This window comes from Octopus bimaculoides, chromosome 16 (genome assembly GCF_046866305.1).
Source record: "Octopus bimaculoides isolate indiv1 chromosome 16, ASM4686630v1, whole genome shotgun sequence".
NCBI lineage: Eukaryota > Metazoa > Mollusca > Cephalopoda > Octopoda > Octopodidae > Octopus > Octopus bimaculoides.
Genome location: NC_142943.1, coordinates 54924365 through 54951864, shown reverse-complemented (window position 1 = coordinate 54951864; position 27500 = coordinate 54924365).

Sequence of the window (27500 nt, the reverse complement as noted above, 5' to 3'; positions counted from 1 at the left end):
CCACCACCACCATCATCATCATCATCATCACTATCTTCATCCTCATCCTCATCATCATCATCATCAACACCATCTTTATGAACATCATTATTCTGGCTCCTCATCATCATCATTATCATCGTTATCAATTGGTGTCATCATCATCATCGTTGTTGCTGTTGTTGTCAATCCTGACTGCCTTGTCATCCCCCTCCGTCTTTTAACCCTGGCATCTACCATTCTTCATACTAGTCCATGGTTCCAGTTTTCTCAAACCTTTCATTTCATCATCTCTTATCATTTGCTCTTCTCTTTCACATCGTTCGATGCTCTCGTTTCACATAGAATCCTTTGTGATGACCCTGCAGTCGTACAGTTCAGTGTCATCGTCACGATAATAAAAACGATGTTCATGATGATGATAATGATGACGACACTGGTGACGGTGATGATGACGACAACGATTATGACGGTGATGATAATGATGACAATGATGATGATGGCAGTGACAATGATGATGACAATGATAATGATGACAAGGCAATGTGGTTATGACAAAAAAAATGCTGTTGATGATGATAAAAATTCTGATGATGACAAAGACAACAGTGGTGGTGATGACGAGGATGATGACGATGGTGATGATGTTAGTGAGGTTGAGGATGATGGTGATGGCGATGATGATGACGATGACAATGGTGATGGGGATGATGACTACGATGATGATGATGATAAGGCAATGTTGGTTATGACAACGAAAATGCTGTTGATGATGGTAAAAATTCTGATGATGACAAACACAACAATAGTGATTATGATGAGGATGACAACGATGACGATGACGATGGTAAGTATCAGGTTGAGTATGATAAAAATAGCTGCAATAGTTGTGGTGGTGTTCAGGGCCATTTTAAACGCAATGTAATGGGGCTCCCACTTGCACAGCCATTGCATTGTCCAATGTGTGTTTCTCTATTTTTTAAGTTAGCAGAGTATGATATGAGAGATAGTTTACTGTTATTTCTAGCAATTTGAATAACCACATAGGTACTCTCTTTATTAGTATCAGAATGTTGAACCAAATGTCTTGGAGTAGTTGTTCCTGCTCTTCATAATCTGAATTTGTCTGTGACCGATGTTGGTGCAAAGCTGTACTCTGTTACTTGTTTCTGGCATTAGACAGCAGCCATGCTGCAGTCTAATGCCAGAAACTACTAATACTACTACTACTACATAGTAGTAGTAGTAGTAGTAGTAGTAGTAGTAGTAAAGACCATCAGTTTTAAGGACAGGTTTGCTATATGCTCAACTGTAACCCAACCAAAAGAAAACGCTACTGGAAAACTCTTGTGTCAGTAGCATCTTAGTTTAATAGATAAACATTTTCCTCAAATGCACAAGTTCTGAAAAGTATTCAACAGACATACCTTAAGATTTTCTTCTAGCTGTGCACCTCGTGTAAAGAAAATAGTAGTAGGTAGGCCACATGCAGAGGCAGCACCACCTGTCTGCTTGGTGGTCAGTACAACACAAGTACTGCTGTATAGGAAGCAGAAGTGATCTCACAGGACTCTGCAAGCAGACATGAGGATGTATGTGGGCAAGACAAGGGGTCCATTCAAGAATAGATTTAACAACCATAGGTCTTCCTTTAGTATCCAGGAGAGGTGAAATGCCACAGTGCAGAGTAGGCATATATAGTGGTTGAAGATAAGCACTATGGACAACAATGCCATGTGGAGAATGCTAGAGAGGTGGCAGTCTTACTTCAATAGCAATAAGAGATACAGGCTAGGCACTGAAGAGAAAAGAATTCTACTTTAGACCTCTCTCCATCTGGACATCTGTCTAAACTGCAAAAGCAAAGTTTTCTTTTGATGCCCATATGAAATTGAATATATGAATGATTGACTGTGGACTGCATTATGGTTCTAAACATTAGAGCTTCTACCATCAATAATTCTCACAGCCACATTCTGAGAGTTTGGTGCAGTATCTACTGCATCCAAATTTGCATGCAAACACATGATTACATATCCACATATGACCTTAAGACAAGGCACTCGCCCAATCCTCTCATTCCACAAATGCACACTTATCAACCACCACGTTACCCACACGTAAGCTACAAACACACTTTGCAGTCACTTACTTGTCATGAAAGCACTCCAGCCTCTTGTTCAAGAGACATAACTACTGTTGAACTCCCTTCTGAAATTCTGCCACACATTTTTTTTGCATGATTTTTGTTCTTCTGTTTTTCGCAGCATCCATAAATCAGATGTAACACTTGCTGATATCCAGTATCAGAGAAACATAACCATACTTTTATACCAGTTTTTCTGACAATGTACAGTATTGTAACGATCATCTCCAAGCTCATGTGCAAAGCTGAAATGGATCTATAATACTGTATGGTACATGTGTCTGTGTATGTGTGTAGTTATGACAAGACTTGGTGGCAGTTGATATACAATATTTATTGCTACATTTGTACAAGGCTTCATGAAAAGCAGACAGGGTCAAATTATAAGAGCTGAAATCTTAATGACTCTACTGACTGGCACACTGCTACAAAAATGTATGGTGATAATTTTTCACCATCTCTCAGTTGGTATATAACTGCAAAAATAGCTTTTAGGAGAACTGTGCTGGTTTGAGCATGTAGCTGTGAAAACAGCTTGAGAGGAGAATTTATCTAGGACAGAAATGAGGAAAATCCAAACTTGCTCTGGCTAATCACACCAAAATTGTTTCTCATAAAGCCATAGCTGCAAGAATTTTTTAGAATCATCACGTGAACACTTGACCTTGATTGATTGAAAATGAGGTCTTCATGCATGATAGGCACTTGAATCACATGTGATCGAACATGGAAATGAAATCAACTGCCATACATGTATGAATGTAGTATATGATGAATTGGACATGTACTACACAATCCACGAAACTTTAAGCAATGTGGGGCCAGGACAAACTGTTGTTAAATACTTGTAACTCGAAGCAAATGTGTTGAGTACTTCTTTGTTTCATTTGTTCCCTCTCTGGCATATAAGCATACACAGACACACACACACACACATATGTATGTATATATATGGAAAGTATGATGTTGTATGCATGTATGTGCAGTTGTGAGTGTACATGTCTGAATGTGTATTTGTTTATGTGTTTCTGTGTATATGCACACTCATACAAACATGTATAGTGTTACACATATAGTGCTACAAACATCCTTATATATATATATATATATATATAAATGCACAAATACCTACATTACAAACATTTTACCAGAAAGAGAGAGAGAGAGAGAGAGAGAGAGAGAGAGAGAGAGAGAGATGAAATACAGAGAAAGAGTGAGCCAAAGAATCTGAAAGAGAGATATAGTGAGAGATAAAGACAGCCAGCGAGCTGTAAGTAAGAGAAAGAAAGATAAAGACATGACAGAGAAACTGAAAGTGAAAGTTAAGAGATTCACAGTTAGACAATTACACATAGATATAAATATGTACATGTAAAATTGTTTTGATTCTCTTTTCTTATGTGCCCTTGTTCCATCCAATCTTCCTTCTGCTCCAGCCCTACACCTATACACACTCTAACACATGCATGTCTACACACAGACTGTGCATATACATATACACGCACGCAGTGAGACAGTTACATTTCCAATATATTTCTATGAATGTGTACACACTGAACACTGTGTTAAAATTAAATTATGTATAGATAATTAGAATAAATAGGAACATTCCACTGTCTTGTGCAGGTGAGCAGCGATCCATTCCAATTATTTATATATATACAAGACATAATTTTGGTGTATACTTGGAAACATGCACACATGCTTACTCTATACACTCATATATCAGTGTGTATGTATGTATGTGTATATATATATATATATATATATATATATATATATATATATATATATATATATATATATATGTACACACACATAAATACAAATATAAACATATATGTATATGTGTGTTTGTATATATATATACACACATATCTATGTATATAATATATGTATGTAACTATATGTATGTATATCTACATCTATTGATATACATATGCATACATGTATACATACATATACATATGTATGTATGTGTGTACATATGTGTATATATACATATATACATATATATATATATATATATATATATATATATATATACATATATATATATATATATATATATATATATATATATATATATATATATACATATATATATATATATATATATATATATATACATACATATATATATATATATATATATATATATATATATATATACATATACAAATACATATATATACACATATAAGTGTCTTCGGATATTTATACATACGTATATATTTGTGTAATAGTGTGTATAAAACATGTATATATAAAAACAGACACACACAGACACACACACACAGATATATAATTATATGTATATATATATATATATACATATATACATACATATATGTATATTTATATGTGTGTGTGTGTGTATACATACATATGTGCATACATAAATACATATATATATACATACATGCATGCATTCATACATATATACATACATACATATCATAACATACATAACATGAGTCAGATGGCTACTGGAAAAGAAGTCAAACATACACCTTTTGAAAATGTCCTCAAAATATTAATTATCTATTTAAAACTGAATCCAGAAGAGAAAGGATTTGTTTATAAATATATATCATTGAAGCTATAACAGTTTTTCTTTCTGAAATTTTATTTCAGACGCTCTGTGTGTTATAATTATCTTTCTATAGTCTATGTTGATGGGTTTGTGCATGTGTGTGTGTGTATATATATATATATATATATATATATATATATACCTGCATGCACACACACGCAAACAGAGAGAGAGAGAGAGAGAGTTCTATAACTATATTCTGAGAACATGTGTATTTATATGTTATTCTTTTCAGAAGGCTGATTAAATATCTAAACAGCTATGTGTGATTTACTTATGTATATGTATGATACAGTGTGTGTATATGTGCGTGTGTGTGTGTGTGTATGTGTGTGTGTGTGTGTGCGTGTGTGTATGTATAAGTACCCAAGTATGTACATACACGTATTTCTGTTAGTGATTGAAATTTCACGTAATATATACATGCATATGTACATACATACATACATATATTTATATATATATATATATATATATATATATATATATATATATATATGAATATATATATATATATATATATATATATATATATATATATATATATATATATATATATACATACATACATATAAATATATATATAAATATATAAAAATATATACATATATATATATATATATATATATATATATATATATATTACACGCACATATGCATATATATATGTACATATATATATGTATGTGTATATATATATATAGATGTATGCGTCTGTGTGTTTACATAATTAAGTGTCCCTTTTTAAAATGGCCTGCATCTTGCTAAATGCATCTATAGAAAGGGATCTTGATGAAGGGGAGTTTGTAAGGAAGGGAGCACAAATGAGAGTAAGAGACTGTACGTACGTATGTATGTATGTATGTATGTATTGTGTATGTATTTGTGTGTATGTATATGTATAAAAAGTAGTAGGTGGAGTTAATAAGAGAGGGTGAAGGTGAATGAGAGAGTGAGAGGGAAATTAAGAGAAATGCAGAAATACAGTAGAGAGAGAGAGAGAGAGAGAGAGAGAGGGGGAGAGAGAGAGAGAGAGAGAGAGAGTAAGTTTTGAAAGACAGAAATGAGATTGGACAGACAGTAAGTATGAATGGATGATTATGGTAAGAAACAGGGAGAGAAAGAGAGAGGGAGAGAGAGAGAGAGAGAGAGAGAGAGAGAGAGAGAGAGAGAGGAGCAGCAAAGGGGGTTGCTATGTGATAATCAGAAAGGATGAATGGAGATTCTGTGAAAGTGGAGGGAGACACAGAAATGGTGATTAAAGAGAAAAATCCACAGTCATGAACAGGTAGACAAAGGTGAGAATGTGTTATGTATTTATGTATTTGTTTACAGGCATAAATACACACACAAGTGTGCGTATATATGTATATAGATATATATAGGTGCATCCGTGGCTATGTTCTAGGAAGCTTGCTTCCCAACTACATGGTTCCGGGTTCAGGCCCACTGCATGGCACCTTGGGCAAGTGTCTTCTACTATAGCCATGGGCCAACCAAAGCCTTGTGAGTGAATTTGGTAGACGGAAACTGAAAGAAGCTTATCGTATATATATATATATATATATATATATATATATATATATATATATATGCATATATCTGTGTGTGTGTGTGCGTGTTTGTTTTCCCACCATTGCTTGACAACTGATGTTGGTGTGTTTATGTCCCCGTAACTTAGCGGTTCAGCAAAAGTGACCGATAGAAAAAAGTACTAGGCTTACAAAGAATAAGTCCTGGGGTTGATTTCTTTGTCAAAAAAAAAAAAAAAACCTCCAAGGTGGTGCTCCAGCATGGCTGCAGTCAAATGGCTGAACAATAAAAGAGCTGATGATATATCTCTATGTATATCAACTAGCTGCTTGATCCAGAAGTTTGGTACTCAATCTATTCCCAGTGACTTCCAATTGCTGGCCTTTTTCAGGGCCAGGGTGACCTCCTCCTTTTGAATATCTTCCCATTCCTGTACTTCTTCATTTTCCAGGAGTGTTTCTTGTTCCTTAATCCATTCTGCATCTTCATTATGTTGTTTTTCATTTTCCCATATCGTACTCCAGAAATTTTCCATATCCTCTTTCTTTGGCGATTGCTCAACATTTATTTGCTGTTTACCAAGTTCCTTGCAAAATTTCTTTCCATCTTCTTTAAATAATTTGTTTTGTCTAAATTGTTTGCTTCTCTTTATACCTCGTGACAATCGTTATGCCTTTGCTTGGATTTTTTGCTTTAGGTTTTCTTTTGCTTCAGGTATTTCATTTATCATCATTGTTATTATTATCATTATTATTATTGCTATCATTATTATTATTATTATTATTATTATTATTATTATTATTATTATCATCATAGGCAAAACTTTTTCCAAAGTGTCAGCAAGTGGTATCTTTACCTAGGTGACAATTAGTTGGTTAAGTTTATTTTTAATATATTTGACTCAAAATTCTTAGAATTTGACATAGGATACTGTTAGCAAAACACTACTCACCGGAACCTTACATTTTGCAAAATGAGATACCAACATTAAGAATTCTAAAATTCATAAGATTAGAAGCACATGAAATTATAGAATATTTTAGCAACTTGATATGGATATTGATGTAAGCAAAAAGGTCTTTAGTTATCTTATTGGTTTATTCTAATGAAATTAAAAACTAAGTTTCACTCTATTAATGGTAGATTTTATAGCAATAACCGTTTTGATGTTAGAAGCCCTAATTCACGAAAATCTTCTTCAAAAATGCTGGACAACTGATTGATGTAGAAACAAACATACTACTGCTGTTTAGATTTTTATCTCTTAATTTAACCAGTTCTTCACATTTCACACATCATAAACCAGTTAAACTACATTCACAAACTATCTAACTACTCTAGATAAAATTTACTAAAAAATTTTTACTTCTTTAGACAACAAATGATTAACAATTTTCCAAATATACTCTCCTAGAAGAGAATTTAAAGAAACAAATTATATATGCAGAAGAAACTTCTAGAACTGTCAGACATCAAAAAGAAAATAAACATTCATTGGATTAATTCTTTAACCTTCTTCCATAGCTAAATGTTTTAACCGTTTAACCTTCTTCCATAGCTAAATGTTTTTGTTTTAAACTTTACTTAACATGAATATCATTGTAGCATTAATAACATCTCTACTAAACTCTTGGGTCCCACCACATTTAATTTTGTTCAAGTCTTAGGTTCTTCCAATGTAGCATCCAGTCTAGATTAGAACCTGCCTAAGTTCAAATATTTCCAATTACATCAATCCTAACACCTATCTCTTTAATTCTAACCCTCTAGCTAAAGACACTGTAACAATGTGATACATATACTGGAAATTCCATTAAAACCTACATTAACTTTACCACTAACCATTTCAAGTTCTGTTTCAACCCGGACACTCATTCCTTTTGAAACCTTCATCAAAAATAATTTCATTTCATTTTACACTTTCACATGTGAGTTCAAAAATAAAAACAAATTTTTCATTTTAAAATAGCACAACCTATATAATATTAAATATTCAGAATAATAATATAGATTTAATCAAAAGATTAAATGTGGTACTTAAAATGTTTGAGGCACCAGAATTTGGTAGGATAAAAACCAAAAACAAAATCAAGAGATTTGGTGAATAAAATTTGAAGTTAAGCAACAAAAATTCAATAGGTTATAGCAGAATGTACAATTGTACATTCTGTGGTGTTCTCACTACATGAATAAATGGAGTCTGTACGAAACGTACGTACTGCTATAACCTATTGAATTTTTGTTGCTTATCTTCAAATAATATTAAATATTCTGCAGATAACAATAAACCATGCAAACTTTGTTCAACTGAGAGCTATGAAATCATTTTCCTCTAAACAGCAGCCTTAAACAAAAAACTCAAAAGAAGACGACTCAAATGATTAAGACTTGTAATGATTTCCAATAAAATATGCAAAAAAAAAAAAAAGCATATTATAATTACTCTAAGTAGTATCATGCTTTTAAATCACACTTTTTTATAAACATTATTCTTTTAGCTTCACCAATATCAACACCACTTTAAACATACCCATCAATTTATATACTTAAATATTACAATTTCTTATTTCTGAATTACACTCTACAATTATTAGTGATATTTTTACATTATTACCCAATGTCTATTATTGTACTTACTACAATCACTCACACCCTGCTTGTAGCATTCATGGACTATTCCAATAGTGCGTAACACGTTTTTATATGTAAAAATTTCATCTGTTTATGAGAAGATAGAATATATATACTCTCACGCTATATGTATGTATATCTTAACCAAGGTAGTTATATCATTTAGTTATATCATTGTAAGCTTGTTTGTGATATTAGTAGTTCTACTTATGTATATTTAACAAATATGGACATGTTAGACCTACATATGTATGTCTATGTCAATATAAATATTCATATCTGTTCACAGACTTTTAGGATATGCATGTATATATTCATGTACATACATAAACTTTTATAAGCATATCTGCTGAAATATATAACCATTTGCATGTTATATTACATATATGTAACATAAAATATTATATTAAATATTTTATAAGTTTCTATAGCTATTTGCATACGTTTCAACATATATAAGAGAGTATAGGTGTGTGCTATCACACTTCTACTTTATATTTCCGTTTCAATACCTTTAAACATACATATGTACATATATATTACATCAGTACATATATATACTTATACATGTATGTGTGTGTGTGTGTGTGTATCCATATATACATACACACACGGTATATCAATTTAGCATTCTGTGTTCATAGATATACAAATGTATATGAAAACATTTTCACACCCATTTATATATATGTTCTTATTTCTATTCGTTTTCATATTCATACATGTGCGCATGTGCATGTACACACATATGCAAGTGAGTGCACAAACGAAAGGAAGTGGCTCTCAACATATTTACTGGGAGTTATATGAATATAAAACTAATAAGTTTGACTCAACTCCATATGACTTAAAGTTCTGTGGTACATAAGGACGCATAAACTCCCTAAGATATCAGGAGAAAGTTAAGAGACTTGAAATAAATTCAAGATGTCTTCTAGATGTTAAGCTTCTATTGGTCATTTCGGGTCGTGGTATTAATGCTGTGGAAGCGACATCAGCTCTTTTCTCGATTCTTAGGATCAAGTTCTTGAAAAAGATGTTTGACAGGAAGCTCTCACCACTTTGGCAGTGGACTGCAGTACAGAACATTCAGTGATATCTACTCCTTATATTTGGTACTGCATGCACATGGTAAGATGAGGTGTTGGTGTGAATCAAGAGTTCAGTTGTTGTTCAGAGCACTTACATATTAGCAGCTGCAGTCTTTACAATGTAGTGACCAAATTTGCTGGTATTCGGTTATAATTGAAGCTGGCTGATCAACATGTGTGGGGCTGTAGTTTACATGGGTGGCAGAAATTAAATACCCTTCCCTTGTGTGTAGAACATCCAAGCCCAAAGTGGTATATCTAGACTGTCAGCTGCCAGTGGCTTGAAGTTCATTAACAAGACGCACTTCTGGCGGCAACAAAACGATAATTCATTCTTCACATTGATGTATACTGCAGGTTGGTGGAGAATGCATAGTTTCTCACAGAGATGGAACTGGCAATTGCAAGTACCGGATGAGTTAGGAAGGCTGTTAATGGTGCTCCTTTTGAGGTTGGGTAAGTCGTTCATGGTGAGTCTATTTGAAGCGAAGGGGAGGTGGAATTTTCCATATCACTGCACCTGAAAGAGTGCATGTGCTGTATACTCTTTCCCTAAAGACAATTGGCTGTCATGCTTGTGTATTGTCTTGTGATGACATCATATGATGTGAGTGTAGTTCTATAGACTACAGCCTTTGAAAAGAAGGAATCTCCCAGTGGACAGCTGGCTGAATTTCGGAGGTTACTGGCTAGAGTGTGAACTGGAGGGTATTTGAATGTGTGTTTATTACTATTGTAGTGTGTAGTGTTGTCTACGCAAGAGTATCTGACCTTAACATTGTGTAGACTGAAGAGTTTGTAACACCTATGGTTTCTTGGAAAATGTTTTTAATTATTGTCAGGAATCTTTAGGCTATGTTAGATGAAACTTTTAGACAGCATGGAGGATTGAACCAGATCATCTTTCTCTTTCTAATTCTCTTTGGGTTCAGCGTGAGAGTGGGGTTCCTCCATATATTCTAACTTATCAGTGAATTCACTATCACATTAAGTCTACTGACACTAATGCGTTAAATACTCCACTGAACGACTAAATAACTGATCCCTGTCAACATTCCACCTTACCATGTGCAGTACCCTTTACAACGAATTGATGTTGCCAAATATACTATATCACAGTCTGCCGTCAAATTGGTGATAACATCTTGTCCTAGCACATAGACTTAAGAATAAACAGAATAACTAATGTTGCACCCTGAGCATTAACACTAAATAATGAATTAATCTAGAGGGTCCTAACATCTAGAAGCCCTCTTGAATTTGTCTCAAATTTCTTACTCTTCGAAATGTCTGTGTTATATGCACCTACGAAACTTGAAGTCCTAAGGGGCTGAATCAAATTATTATTGTATATGTAAGTGTGTATGAATATATTTGTGTATGTGTGTGTGTGGTTAGACTATTGCACTCATGACTGCAAGATCATGATTTCAATTCCCAGATTGAGCAGTGCATTGTATTTTTGAGCAAAACACTTCATTTCATATTCCTGCATTTATTTCGACAGCTGACATGTGGCACACTTGTGCATCTCTACATTGGATGAATTTAATAGAGCAAGTGAACCTATGTGAACACGAACATTTGATCACTATAAACAAAGCATCTGTGCAAGTTGTTCAGCAAGAAGTTGTGGACTTCATCCATCATCTAATGACAGAAGAATCCATTGTATTATTACATACAGTGGCGGGCTGACCAGGTTTCCTGATGGCAAGTAGGCCCCTGCACTATTAAAATCCATATATGGGGGCCCATGTTAGTATCAAAAGAGCCCATCCCCTCAAGTTTGAGAATTTTTTGTTCACTCCTGGAAGTATGCATTAATTATTTCAGCCTGGTGAATTATTTCAGACTAGTGAATAGAGATGACCCAATTTTGCTCCACGACAATGCACATCCTCACACGCCTCAAGCTACGGTCCTAAAGTTGCAAAGTCTGAGCAATATACTCGCTATTCCCCTGATATCTCTCCTACTGATCATCACTTCTTTAAGCGTTTTGAGCTTTTCATTAGCAATAAAACATTCTTAAATTGAAAAGAGGTAATTGAAGCATTCGGACAGTTTATCACAGCAAAAGATGAATTGTTTTTTTAAAGATGGAATATATGACATAGAGAAACACTGGGTAAACGTCATAAATGAACATAGATCATACTTTGATTAAATAAATCAGTTCTCTAACACTTCTGAAACATTTTATTGTTACCTTTCAAATACGACATTTCATGTGAAGCAGCCTAATATGTATGTGTATATTTATATATGCGTGTATATATATATATATATATATATATATATATACATACATACAGTGTACATTTAAACACAAGAGAGATGTCCATAATAGGACATCTAACCTGCTAGAAGGAGCAGTCAAACTCCAAACCACAATTAGGGATAATTTCGAAAGAGAATGAAAAATAAAAACATTTACCATCTATTTCCTGAACCAAGGTTTCAAGCTATTTTCAGCAAAATAAAATAATTTGCTAGGCCAGCTATCATCAGCAGGAATGCCAAGATTAACACATAAATACGAGGCAATACATAGAAACATACCTCGTGCTTATATGTTATAATTTTTCATATCTACCGCACATGTGCAGTTTTCTTATCGGCAGCTAATACAAAAAATGCTGATTTTCTTCCAGAAATTAGCCAAAAAAATCATTATACCATTATTAATAAATCTCAGGGTAGCAAAATTGGCATTTATATATATATAAGATGCTGAACTCTCACAAGTCTGCTACTCAGAGTTTCCCCCATTTCCGTTTTTCAGGCAACTCATTTATGTAGCTATTTATTCATTGCAGTATATTTCCCACCTACCCCCCCTCCACCTTCTTCCTCGCTTTTATTGTGTCTTTGCTTTACCCTGCTACACGATGTACGTAATTGACATTGCACAACAAACTCGCCATCATTACAACACACACAGAACCAACATACACACACACAGGGCTAGAGAGAGAGAGAGAGAGAGAGAGAGAAAGAGAGAAAAACAGACAGACAGACAGAACAACACTCGAATACACACAGAAACTTGCAAACACAGACACAAACGAATTGCATTATCGTTAAAGAAGACCAAGACAACAACAACAACCAAAGAAAAAAATATAATAATAATAAAATAAAGAACAAAAACAACGATAAAGAACTCTGTCCACTGACACGAAGTATAATAGAAATTTTATAGAATTGCTCACAGCTCACAGCTTACAGCTTATGTCTTGCAGCTTACTGCCATATTGTACCCTGTGGACATTCGAAGCTACAGTGTCATACACTTGTCTGAAGCCACTTCACCCTCATATTGTAGACATAGAGCGGGGGGAGGGCGGGGGGCGGGGGGAATTATTACCACCACCACCAACAACACTACTACCACCATCAACATTACCACCACTGCCATCACCACCATCACTACCACCACCACCACCACCATCCCCTCTACTGCCACTACCACCACCACCACCACCACCATCCCCTCTACTGCCACTACCACCACCACCACCACCACAACAACACCTCCACCATCACCACCACTACCACCACCACCACCAACATCATCACCACCGCCACCACCACCACCACCACCAACATCACCACCACCAGCGCCAACATCACCACCACCACCACCACCACTACCACATCTCTTTTCTCTTAACATCAGCTTTTTCTCCCTTTATTTGTTCTATCATTTCTTCTTTTGTTAACATGTTCTTCATTTAATTCCACTCTTTCTTTACCTCTTCCTCTTCAACTTCCTCCTCCTCCTCCTCCTCCTCCTCGTCATCATCATCATCATCATCATCATTATTACCCCTTTCTTTTTCTTACTTTCGCTTCATTTACTTTACTACTGCTGCCGTCCATCGCCACCACCACCACCACCACCTCCACCACTCTCATCTTTACCTGTCCCCTCCTCCTCCTCCTCCACCCACTTTTCCTTTTTCACTATCAACATTCTTCTTCGCCTGCTTCTTAATTTCCTTATACATACATACATACGTATATATATATATATATATATATTTATTTATACATAAATATATATATATATATATTCTCGCTCTTTCACGGCTTATCCTCCCCTATAACAATCGCTGCCAATCCATCACACCCATATTCCCCCCAACACACACACACCTTCATCTTTCTTCTTCCTTGTCACCGGCAATCGACAGTCGTTCCCTAGGAAACACAGTACACACATACCAAGATAATGCGTTACGTCCACTGTCAGCAGATGATGCTGGTTTCCTTTTGCAATCCGCTTTTTTTTTCAAAACATTGCATTCACATACACACACAGTATATACACTCATACATAATTATGCCTGCATGTATACACATATACACACATATATATATAGGCATTGGTTTGCATTGCCGTGCACTCTCAGGGATTAAATATCTCATATCTCAGTTAGACGAACTAAGATTGTATACCAGAGTTTCACGTGCATTATCCACCTACAATGCAGTTTCTTCTGTGTATATTTAAGCATCCGAAATTATATGCCCTAGCATAGCACTCTGCGGATATTTTTCACTAGATTCTTAAGGCAGTTATTATTTCTCGATAATATATAAATCGACCCCTCGTTTTTTTTGTTTTTTGTTTTTTTTTGTTGTATTTTTTTTCTGGTCCATTCCTGGCCGAATTATATACAGACTTCTCACGATGTCAATGGCTACAATATGTTGTGTAGCTGAATGATTAAATGTTTTTTTTTCTTTTTTAGTTCAATAGCAGCTGAAGAATGGATGAATAGCTTGTGAAACACTTAGATGTCCTGCGAGGTAACTTCTGGTAAATATTCTATATTTTCCTCGTGTGATATATTTGAGGTTCGTACATTCACATTTGTTTAGGTCATAAAAGGTGGGGAGGATATTATGTGAATCAGTTGGTTATTGATGCACTGTTGCTATTCAGAAATGCACAAATGTAAGGTATACACGTGATCGGTCAGACAATATGTGGTGCATTAAGCTGTGTCCACTATGTCCTAGCTTGATCAATTCTCATTGGTCAATATGTTTATGTAGACGAATACCTGACAGACAGGTCAAAAGAAGAGATGGCTGGAAAGGTATGACATAAGGGAATCTACCCTTCCATAAGTATGATCTTCAAAAGTGAATATTCTGCAATGCACATTAGATTTGATGGCCATGGATTGATCAAATGGCCTTAAACATTGGAGATATTAAAGACTAGATATATATGCTTACCCATCATCCCTATTGAAAGTCCTTGGACTTTTTAGATATGACACTAGATTTAAATATGCATATTTACAATCCCCTACTGAAAGCCAAATGAGACTACGGAATATTCTTTTGCTTGTTTCAGTCACTAGACTGAGGCCATGCTGAGGCATCACATTGAAGAATTTTTAGTTAAGCACACTGACCCCAGTATTTATTTATTTTTTTTTTTTAAAGCCGGATACTTATTCTGTCGGTTTCTTTTGCCGAAACATTGAGTTACAAGGACGTGACAAATCACCACGGTTTGTACCTGACATAAAAATACATGCACACACACCCGCATGCATGTGCACACACACACACACACATATATGATGGGCTTCTTTCAGATTCTGTCTACCATATCCAATCAGAATGCTTTGACCACCCCGAGGCTATAGGAGAAGACATTTGATCAAAGTGCTATGTTGTGGGACTGAACATGGAAACATGTGGTTCGGAAGCTAGCTTCTTATCACACAGCAACGCCTGTGGCTATTTGCAAACAAAAGTTCCATCCACCCATGACCTTCAGATTGGAATGAGTAGGAGAGTTTCTGATGTAGCTTAGGATGAGGACGTCTTTATAAGTCTACTCCTCATATAATGATGAGTTCCTATCATTATATAAGAACACATCTTATATAACGATGCATTAACTAGAAGCGACTTCAGCGTAGACCTAATTTACAGAGAGAACGCTCCAGCTCCAGTCTATTTTTATATCAGAATAGAATTTGTATGAGAGAGATAATCTGATACAATCTAGCATATAATCTGATTGTTAACATGAATAAAAAAATTTCTTGCACTGGTAAGACTTTTCCTACCTACACATAAATAGTATAAAATTTTCAACACTCATAACATTGATACTAAAGATTCTTGCCTGTGCAATATATTTTTTTCAGATCACACACTCACATATCCCTCCACCCTAACAGCCAATTTTCAACTGTTGAAATTCTTCCACGTGTCCACACAGAGGATCCCATTTTCCCTTCAGATTGATGTAGAGTGTCCCCTCTGTACTGTGAACAGTGTTGAAAGAAATTGCACTGTATGTACTGCAATCACTTTTAAAAAACATTATTATGACCATCGTCACTCGCTCAGAAAAGAGTAATGGAAAACTCAACATCCTAGCCAAATTTGTCAGGAAGTTCAAGGTTAAAGTTTCTGAACACCTTCCAATAATATGGGACATAATCTATAAAATCTGAAAATAGCTCAGATGGCATTTTTTGATATGTCTGGTGCTTTCACGCAATCCTCAGGCTGTGCCCACATGGCATAAGAAGCTAAAACCAGAACGATAGACTAAGGATTGCCTGAAGGCACCAGGAATGTTAAAGAATGCTATCTGAGTTACTTGTTGCAATCATTTGATTCCAGAACTTATTCCTTGCAATCTTAATACTTACTCTAGTTTTTTTTTTTTTTTTTTTTTTTTGCTGACCTGCTAAGTTACGGGAACATAAGCACACCAGCATTGGTTGTCAAGCGATGGTGGGAGGACAAACATAGTCACAAAGACACACACATAAATATATGCATACATACATGTATATATATATATATATCGATAGGCTTTTTTCAGTTTCCATCTATCAAATGCACTCGCAAGGCTTTGGTCATCCCGAGGCTATAGTAGAAAGCACTTGCCCAAGGTGCTTTGTAGTGGGACTGAACCTGGGACAGTGTAGTTTGGAAGCAAGCCTCTTACCACATAGCCATGCCTGCACATATCTAACTCTCTCTATATATATATGTATATGGTGTTGTACTGAATATTTGAAAACGCAGCTAAGCCCTTGTTTTTATGCTTTTATGTAAAGATTTCTTCTTTTTTCATACATTTTGCATTGGTGCCTTGCAGTTCATTTCAAACATTAAAATTCTTAAATCTATTATCAATATTTCTAAACCTCCACAGGCTCATCTTCCAGATGGAGTGATGTTGGCGTGTGTCGCTACTTCTTGTCTAGCAGGCAAGTTCAATGGGATCCGCATAGATATTTGAATTTTCTTCAATTAGATTTATATGGCGTTTGTCAGGTATTTATTCATATTTGAGACAAGTGTTTGTTATCTATTTATTTTAACATTGTTCCATGCTTTGAGTATCCTTTCCCATCATTAATTGTCATTCTTGTTTTTTTTTTTGTCTGGAATTCTGAAGAGTATATATGTATTACCTAATGTTTTCTTATCTAGTTTTGTTTGTTTGGTTTGCGCAGTGTATTGCAATTGCTCCTTGTTGTAAGTGCACAATGAGCCGGAGGGTGAGTGTCACACTTGTATAGCCAATATAACTACTGGATTCTTAGAGCTTACACTTTGACGTTGGCAACCGAATATATTTATAAACCACAATGGTCATTAGTCGCTTGTTCTCTGCTTTACAAGCTTACGGTTTATTATTAATAAGAAAGTAATTAATTTCAGTGTTTTTATAGTATATTTATGGTTTCACGTAATGTAATTTTGTGTTACGTTTCGTACGATTCTTGATATGTTCACGTAGTCCTTAGTTTGTATGAATTAAATCCACGTAACACATTTTATGAGTGACTTGTGTACTTTTAATAGTTTTGGTGTCTGGTATATTTATTTGTTTCATTGTATTTCGACTTCTATTGTTTTATGGCTCATTCTTTTAGTCTGTTGGAATGTCTGCTGTTGCAGATTAGTTTTTTCTTTTATTCGGTGGGTTTCTTTATCTGGCATTTCGTTTATGAAGGAGAATCTAAATGCTATCCAACTGAGGAATTATTACAACCATAAATGAACAAATAAGGGCATCCTTTCCCATAGAACTGATTAGGAAATCACATATCTACAGCAGAGTAAAAATACACAAAGCAACCTCTCTGACCCTTAGTAATTCAAATAAGTACACCAACACATAACAATTAGATAAGTGTTAAACAATATCTACTTGGACATAATATAAAGTCTTCCGAAGAATTTCTAAAGACTCAGAAGAAACTATCACGAAATAGGCAATATTCTCTTCTCAAGTCTGTTACTAAGGTTCTGAAATTAAGTCTATAACCAAAGTTCCAGAATCAGAAACAATAGATATCACATTAATTATTGTATAAAACACCCAAGAATAAATGCGTCTATGAAATCGGATACCTTAGTTAAGAAATTCTTTGTACACTGTACAACAAAGCGACCTCCTGATATCTACAAGACATATGAAGAGAGATGGATTAATTATGTCTTCTCTCTTAGGGCTTATGTGCAGGATGTTCTACTTTGCTACAATAGAGAATAAAATGGTAGAAAGATAAAACATGTGATAAACGCTAGATATGTGAATGATAACTCATCCTATAGAGTCAACGGAAACCTATAAATTAAAGTGAGACTTAGAAAATAGCTCTATTCTAAGATTCATCTTCCAGAGCATAACAAATAAATCTTATTATACACACACATATATATATATATATATATATATATGGAAAACAAGAAATAGATACTGTCTGATAAATTATAGACACAAAAATAGCTAATATTTACTCAGAAAAAAATGCCAATGATAAAATATATACATTTTTAATATGTCACCATATCAAAGAGAAAGAAGAGAAAGACTTAATGATCATAGTAGACACAACTTTAAGTATAGTTAATTTCTTAGCTATAATTCTAGATTTAGATAATAGTAAGCTGAACATTAGAAGCATCAGTTGTGGCGTGCAAGAGAGACGATTGCGCTGGTATGGACATGTGGTGAGAATGGAGGAGGATAGCTGCGTGAAAAAGTGCCACACCCTAACAGTTGAGGGAACCCGTGGAAGAGGTAGGCCCAGGAAGACCTGGGCTGAGGTGGTGAGGCAAGACCTTCGTACATTGGGCCTCACCGAGGCGATGACTACGGACCGAGACCTTTGGAAATGGGCTGTGCGTGAGAAGACCCGGCAAGCCAAGTAAGATCGTTGCCAGTGCCCCTGGACTGGTTCTTGTGCGGGTGGCACATGAGATGCACCATTTTGAGCGTGGCCGTTGCCAGTACCGCCTGACTGGCTCCTGTAGGATTTTCGAGCGAGATCGTTGCCAGTGCCCCTGGACTGGCTTGTGCGGGTGGCACATAAAAGACACCATTTCGAGCGTGGCCGTTTTCGTGCAGGTGACACGTAAAAGCACCCACTACACTCTCTGAGTGGTTGGCGTTAGGAAGGGCATCCAGCTGTAGAAACTCTGCCAAATCAGACTGGAGCCTGGTGTTGCCATCCGGTTTCACCAGTCCTCAGTCAAATCGTCCAACCCATGCTAGCATGGAAAGCGGACGTTAAACGATGATGATGATATACTGCCTTTATAGTAATCCTAAGGTAAGATTGCAAAGATTGCAGTACATTAATATAAACTCCATCTATCCTCCAATAATCCTTAAAAACTTTGTTAATAACATTAGTAAGCACATATCCAGCTTATCCTCTGATGAGAAATTCCTTAACTGAGCTGTACATTATTACAATGGAGCATTAAAAAAGTGGTCTCAGATATAAATCATATTATATGCAGAACAACCCAAACATTCATATAAGCAATCATAAGAAACGAAATACTATGACATAATCCTTCCTGTAGATTAAATGTTCGTTCAAAATTTCTGGGATTTTCCTAAGTCTTATATATTAGCCAACTATAAATTTATAGCCAGGGTAATAAAATGCAATGACAATTTAACTTATAACTCCATGAAAAATTATGCTAAATGAATGAAAGTTTATCTCAATTATTTGTAAGCCTTCCTTTAGATAATATCATAACTTTCATCCAGTTACACATAGATTTGAATAAATTATCAATGTCATACTGATCTATGGTTCAGTGTTAGACTAATTTATGCTTATCTCCTTTCCTCTCCATGCTTCTTTCAGCTCTGTAATTGATGTAATTTTCGAAAGTCTTGTGTGCCACCATACATCATAATGTTCCTATAAATATTCTATTGGATTAAGATCGGGCCTTGAGCAACCCATTCCTGAGATTTGTTTCCCTGTGTTTATTTTCAAGATGTTATGCTTTCTTTGTATGATTCAGGCCTCCCTTATGTCTAATTAGAAAAAAGAACAACAAAAAACAAAAAAAAAATAATAATAACTGATTGCTAAAACTAGCCATTGGTCACAGTAAATGAGTATTTCACTGTTAACCATACTATTGCATCAGAAGCTTCACTGCTTTTAAGAACAATATAAACATACATAAAACGTTTCCACTATGAGTGAACAAAACTGTTCTTTCTGTAATTTCAACAACTTTAATATCTGTCCTCTCAGCTCATTAGTTTATCAAAATAAGCAATAGCAAAGCAAAAAGATATTTAAAGAATTACAGAAAATCCCTTCAAAAACAGATAATAACATCATAAATATACTTTCAGAAATGCACTTTACAACTTTACTGATTATATATATTTGGAGTATAACATGAAAATATCAGCAATTGGTCTGTTAGAAGACATGCTTCCTCTTACATTAACAGTTTCAGTACAACATTCCATTACATAAGGAATTCTTATAAACATTTCCTTTGCTATTTATTGAAAAACTCTAAGCTAGCAACTAACTTAAATAGTTTATTTCAAATACAATGGATTTGCCATACAATGGAATATATTTGAATAATAAAAAGAGACTGCTAATTTATTCATTATCCCTAAAAATCTTATCTAAAAGTAGCTTTGCATGTGTGTGTTTTAAACATATGATATTGAAGACATTAAAATATCACTTGTTTTTGCAGTTGAATAGATAAAAATGCCAGCACAGATGAATAAATGAATGTGAGACAACTTTTCAAAGGATTTTCTTTCATGACCAATCAAATCTTTATGCACTAACGATTAAGCAATATCTCAGAAAGTTTGTGAATATTCTTCTTCATATATTGTCAAACTCTTTCATTACTTCAACTTTTCAATAACTGGCAATATAAACTTCAGAGATCGAATTCATGCATCTCCGGCTTTTATTATTATTATTATTATTATTATTATTATTATTATTATTATTATTAATAATAATAATAATAATACTGCAGTGAATACCAAACAGCATGGGTGTGTAACAGAGAGCTGCTAGTAAGATAGATCGAATCTGAAACCATTATTAAGCAGGAATTAAGAATTCACAAAAACAATGAAAGAAAACTATGTTTTAATGTAAGCCATCTCAGGAAACTGAAAAAGTTTCCTTATATGGAGTTACCATAATCCATGGCCTTTACCAGAGGTGTAGCCAGCCCACTTATGTGTACCTTTCCTTCTTTGGACACAAAACCCTGCTTGCGAAAATCTGTTGAGGCAAGTGAAATTGAAATTGAACCAAATTCAATGACTGGCACCCATTGGACACTTACTATGTGCATATCTATATATCTATATCTATTTTTCTACCTACCTACATACGGATCTATCTATCTATCTATACATACATACATACATATATATATATATATATACATACACACACTCATATATATATATATATATATATATATATATATATATATATATATATATGTATGTATATATACACATGCATACATACATGCTTACATATATGTGCGTGAGCATAAATATATATATATATTTATGCATACACATCTCCATAAAACATTAATGAAATATTCCACAGTAAATTCTTTCTCTAGTTGCCACCTACTGTTCTTTGTTTTACATTTTTTAAATATCAATTTCCATGTTTTTTCTTATGTTCTGTATTTCACACACACATACACACACACACACACACACACAAATATATATATATATATACCTATATATATATACATACACATACATATATATATATCTCTATGTGTACATGTGTGCATGTGTGTGTATGTGTTTGTATATATGTAGAAGTATACTTGTGTGTGTGTGTGTGTGTGTATATATATATGTATGTATGTAAAAGATGCATATGTTCACGTCTATTTTCTGCTGTTTGATAATATAATATATGTTGCACTAGCTGCATGTTGCAGGTGCATTATTAGCCAAAGGTATAGTTTGTACTTGTTTGCCAGATACAAAACTTCAGTTTTTATCAAGTTGACAATTTTCAATGTTTACAATTATAGTTGTATATTAAATTGGTCATTTGAAGTTTATTTCCTAGGATGACAGATTTAAGGTTTATTGTTATTAATGAGATATTTAAAATTTTTTTCTTTCCTTTTTCTAATATATTATTAATGCTAACTTAACAAATATTAATGTTAGTTAAACTGCCATTAATAATATATTTCAGAAATAGGAAAATTATAAAAATCTTCTCATTAATAATATAAGCCATGAGGCCAGGTGCAAAGGAGAGAGAGGGGGAGAGAGTTGGGGAGAGAGAGGGGGAGAGAGTTGGGGAGAGAGAGGGGGAGAGAGTTGGGGAGAGAGAGGAGGAGAGAGTTGGGGAGAGAGAGGGGGAGAGAGGGGGGAGAGAGGGGGAGAGGGGGAGAGGGGGAGAGAGAGGGGGAGATGTGAGAATGAGTGAGTGTGGGTGACTTAGAAAGAAGGAGTAAGAGAGGAGGAAAGGGAGAGGGGAAGAGAGAGGGAGAGAGAGAGTAGGATAAGGAAAACAGTGTGGGTAGGTGGATGAAAGAGAGGTTGAAATAGAAAAATGAGGGAGAAGTGGTGACTTGGGCATTTTGTATGAATATCAAACTACTACACCCACACCACATACACACATAGATACATATTAATTAACCTGTGTGGATATATATGTCTGTATATAAATATATATGTATATGCATATTTATCAATTTATGTATGTATGTATGTATGTATGTATGTATCTATCTATTTATCTGTCTATATGTTTATCTATCTATCTATTTATCTATCTATCTATCTATATATATATATATATATATATATATATATATTTTTTTTTTTTTTTTTTTTCCTGTATATCTATTTGTGCATCTATCAATCTATTTATCTATTTATCTACTTATCTGTCTGCCCATGCATCCCTCCATCCCTCCATCCATCTATCTATCTATCTATCTATCTATCTATCTATCTATCTATCTATCTATCTATCTATCTATCTATCTATCTATCTATCTATCGTACTTGTGGCTATGGCGAAAGAATGTGTATGGTGGACGCGTCTGAAAGGTCTAGAGACAAAGACTTTCCTCTCTGGGCAATCTCTCATCAACTTCTTCAAGTATCACCTGAAGAGGAAGTTGAGAGTAGAAAGGGAAGTCTTGTCTAGTGAATGCTTCAAAAAAAGATGGGTGAATGTAGCAAGGATGGCACGTGTGAACGACGGAGCCATCTTGAGCATAACCCTATGAACAAGAAAAAAAAAAAAAAAAAAAAAAGGCAAAAGAGAGTCACTTACTGTTATAGTTTCTTCAATGAGAATATTGACCAAGGTTACCGTGGTCTTTTCCGTGGGCTTTTCCTTCCACGGCTAAACCTAAACTGTCCTCCCCTCTTTTTACACGAGAACATTACTGTGTGATACACGATCCCTATTGATCGGCCTTTCCTTTTCTTTTTTTTTCGATCCCTTTTGATCGAACTTCCCCCTTTTTCCCTTCCTACGATCCCTTTTGATCGACACCACCAATTTTTTTTTTTTTTTTTTTTTTTTTTTTTTCCTTCCTTCCCCCTCCCAAAAAGAAAAGCTCTACATTGTATTTGTCCCATCTTCGTTGAGCCCTGTGTGGCTAATAAAAGAAATGTATCTATTTCTCTCTCTCTCTCTCTCTCTCTCTCTCTCTCTTTATATATATATATATGTATGCATGTTTATATGTAGATTTGCATACACACACACACACACACACACACACACGTATATGTATATATATGTGCCAAAATTTATGCATGTGCGACTGTGTACGAGCATACATTAATGCATGTGCTTGCGTGCCTGTTCCCCTGTGTGTGTGTGACTTTGGGTGAGTTTTGGGTTATGGGTTTGGGAACATAATTTATTAAAAGATAAACAGGAATAACAAAGACCAAAACCCTGAAGGTTTGTGTGTTTAAAATAGGAAAATATATATATTTATAATACATATATTATGTACATATAATAAAAAATATCACATATCTGTTGACATGTTCATGAAGAATTCAAATAGGGACAATGAATTCTTCCTTTGGTTTGACTTTCTATGACATAAGTAACAAGGTACTTTGGAATTCAGAGATGTACAGAAGCAGCGGGAACATTTAAAACATAAACACACTCATTTTGGTTTTGCATAAGACTTTACAAAAGTGCACAAGTCATTGAATCTTTCATAAAATATGGTAATTAAAATTAATTTACAGAATTTAGCTATTATAGTAATTAAAACAAGAACATTTACTTCTGTGAAAATCACTTTATAGAATGCTTAGAGTAATTGGATAAAGATATATTATATGAATACAGATCTTCCAAAAGATATTTGGAAAGAACATTAAGATGCATATATATATATATATATATATATATATATATATATATATACACATCTATATATACCTATATATATATGTATATCATCATGATCATCATCTTCATTGTTTAACGTAAGCTTTCCATGCTAGCATGGGTTGGACGATTTGACTGAGGACTGCCCAACTAGGAGTTGATGATAATGATGATGAAGTGTGCGTAAGGCATTATTTAGGAATATAACATTATAAATTTCTAAGGCAGTCAGCTGACAGAATCATTAACACCCTGGCCAAAATGCTTAGAAACATTTCATCTTCACCCACCTTTACGTTCTGAGTTCAAATTCTGCTGCAATTGACTTTACCTTCCACCATTTCAGGGTCAATAAAACAAGTACAAGTCGAGAACTGGGGGATCATGGCTATCCATTTACCCTCTCTGTTAAAAACTGCTAGCCTTGTGCTAAAACCTGAAACCAGTATTATGAATATCCCTGACTGCAAAGAACACAGTTGTGTTCCTCAGAAATATATAATGGATATATTATTTCGAAGAATGAAATCATTTTAATTTCAAATGTCTCTCTGAGCTATAACTTAAAATGTCATTATATTATTGAGCTAAACGTGGCGTTTTTTTTTCTCAATTTTTATTGATGCTGGAGGAAAGGAGTCCCAACCACCTCTGCAACCATCACAAATGCAGCCATTAGGATTGCAGGCAATGCTAGAAGTCAGGTGGCAGAATATATATATATATATATATATATATATATATATATATATATATATATATATACACATATATGTATCTATATATATATATATATATGTGTGTGTGTGTGTGTGTGTGTGTGTATATATATCTATATATGTGTATATTATATACAAATATATATATACATATATATATATATATATATATATATATATGCAACCCTTCCCCTACACATATATACATACATGCTCAAACAGATACATACACACACATATATATCTATACACAGTGGTCAGTTGAGATTTTGGCACAAATGCCATAACGAGTTTCATGCTAGGCAGAGGTGTGTTGCTTAACACGTCCATGTGTACAGATGCACAGTGATTCCACATGCTCTGCCAATCTTTCCAACACCAGCCACATCGAGAAGAGAGCCAAGATCACCAAAAACATGAGGTTTCGTTCCAATACCCTTGGCCTACCAAACACCACCACCACTGCCGCCACTGCCACCACCTCCTAACCTTTAGCATTGTCATTCCCACACCTATCTCTTCATCACCACAATCATCATCATCATCATCTTTACAAATCAGCACTACCATCATCATCATTACCACCACCACCACCACCAGCATCAACCGTTCCATCCCCAACCATCACCACGACTACTACCACCACCACTACCACCACCAACACTATCATCACCAACAAGACCACCACCACCATTATGATTATCAGGACCATCTCTAACACCACCACCATCACCATCACCATCATCAAACAACAATAAGACCATCATCACCATCACTACCACCATCGTCATCAACAAGATCACCACTACCACCAACACCACCAACACCACCACCACCACCACAATGACCATCACCAAACACCTATTGTGCATATGTAGAGAGGTGAAGTAACACCTAGGTATGGATAGAGAAGAAAAAAAGCAAGAGAAAGCAAGAGAAAGAGAGAGAGAGAGAGAGAGAGTGTGTGTGTGTGTGTGTGTGTGTGTGTGAAAGGGAGAAAAAATACCTCAAGAAGAATCAAAAAAAATTAGCACTAACAAAAAAAAACAACCAAATAAATAAATAAAAATCTGCTCAATGTGGAAGATGGACTGAACAGGACTTCCTATATAAGCCACCCATCTCTACACCCTGCACTCTGTCCTTACTATCCTCAACACCACCACCACCACCGTCATAACTTCCACTATACATAGCAACATTACCACCACCACCACTACTACTACTACTACTACTACTACTACTACTACTACAAGCACTTTGAAGCATCAAGAGTTAACGAGAGAATGTTTTTTATTTGTGTGTATGTGTGTTTGTTCAACATGCTGAAAATAGTAGCCAAATCTCCCTCAAATCTACCTTTAACATCATTTGGGGTTTTTTCCTGGTATTTTCGTAATTTTTGTATTTCCATTTTTCATTTTTCTTCTGTAGTCTTCTTTTTGCCTATTGTTTCTTTTTGTATTTTTTGTATTTCCATTTTTTGTATTTTTATTTTCATATATTGTTTCTTTTTGTAATTTTTTTATTTGTTTTTTTTTTCATTTTTTGTATTATTTTTGTATATTGTTTCTTTTTGTATTTTTTTTGTATTTTCGTTTTTTTCTTCTTAAGAACACATTTGGATTTGAATAATGTAATGTTCCCTACTACCAAACGTAAAAAGTTAGGCTGGTCATGGCAAGACTACTTTTGATCATAAGTCTGTCAACTCGATCAGGACCAACCAAGGGTTAAATAACACCTATAACAACAACAGCAATTTTGAACTCAATGAAAGAACATTTTATACGACTTCTTTTATCTCCTAGAAAGAGCAGCTAAATCTTCCCCAAATCATGCAGGTTCTTTTTTTCAGGACTGGTCAGTCATGGATTGAACGTCTTTTATCATAGGTCTCCTCAGCCAGGATTGACCAGGGGTTAAACAACTGCAATAGGAGTCAACAATGAATCCCTTTATGTAATAACTTGACCTGCTAGAAAAAGCAGCTAAATCTACTTCATTTTTGTCGATTTTTTTTACATGTTTTTTTTTTCAGGGCATGGATAATGGTGTTATTAT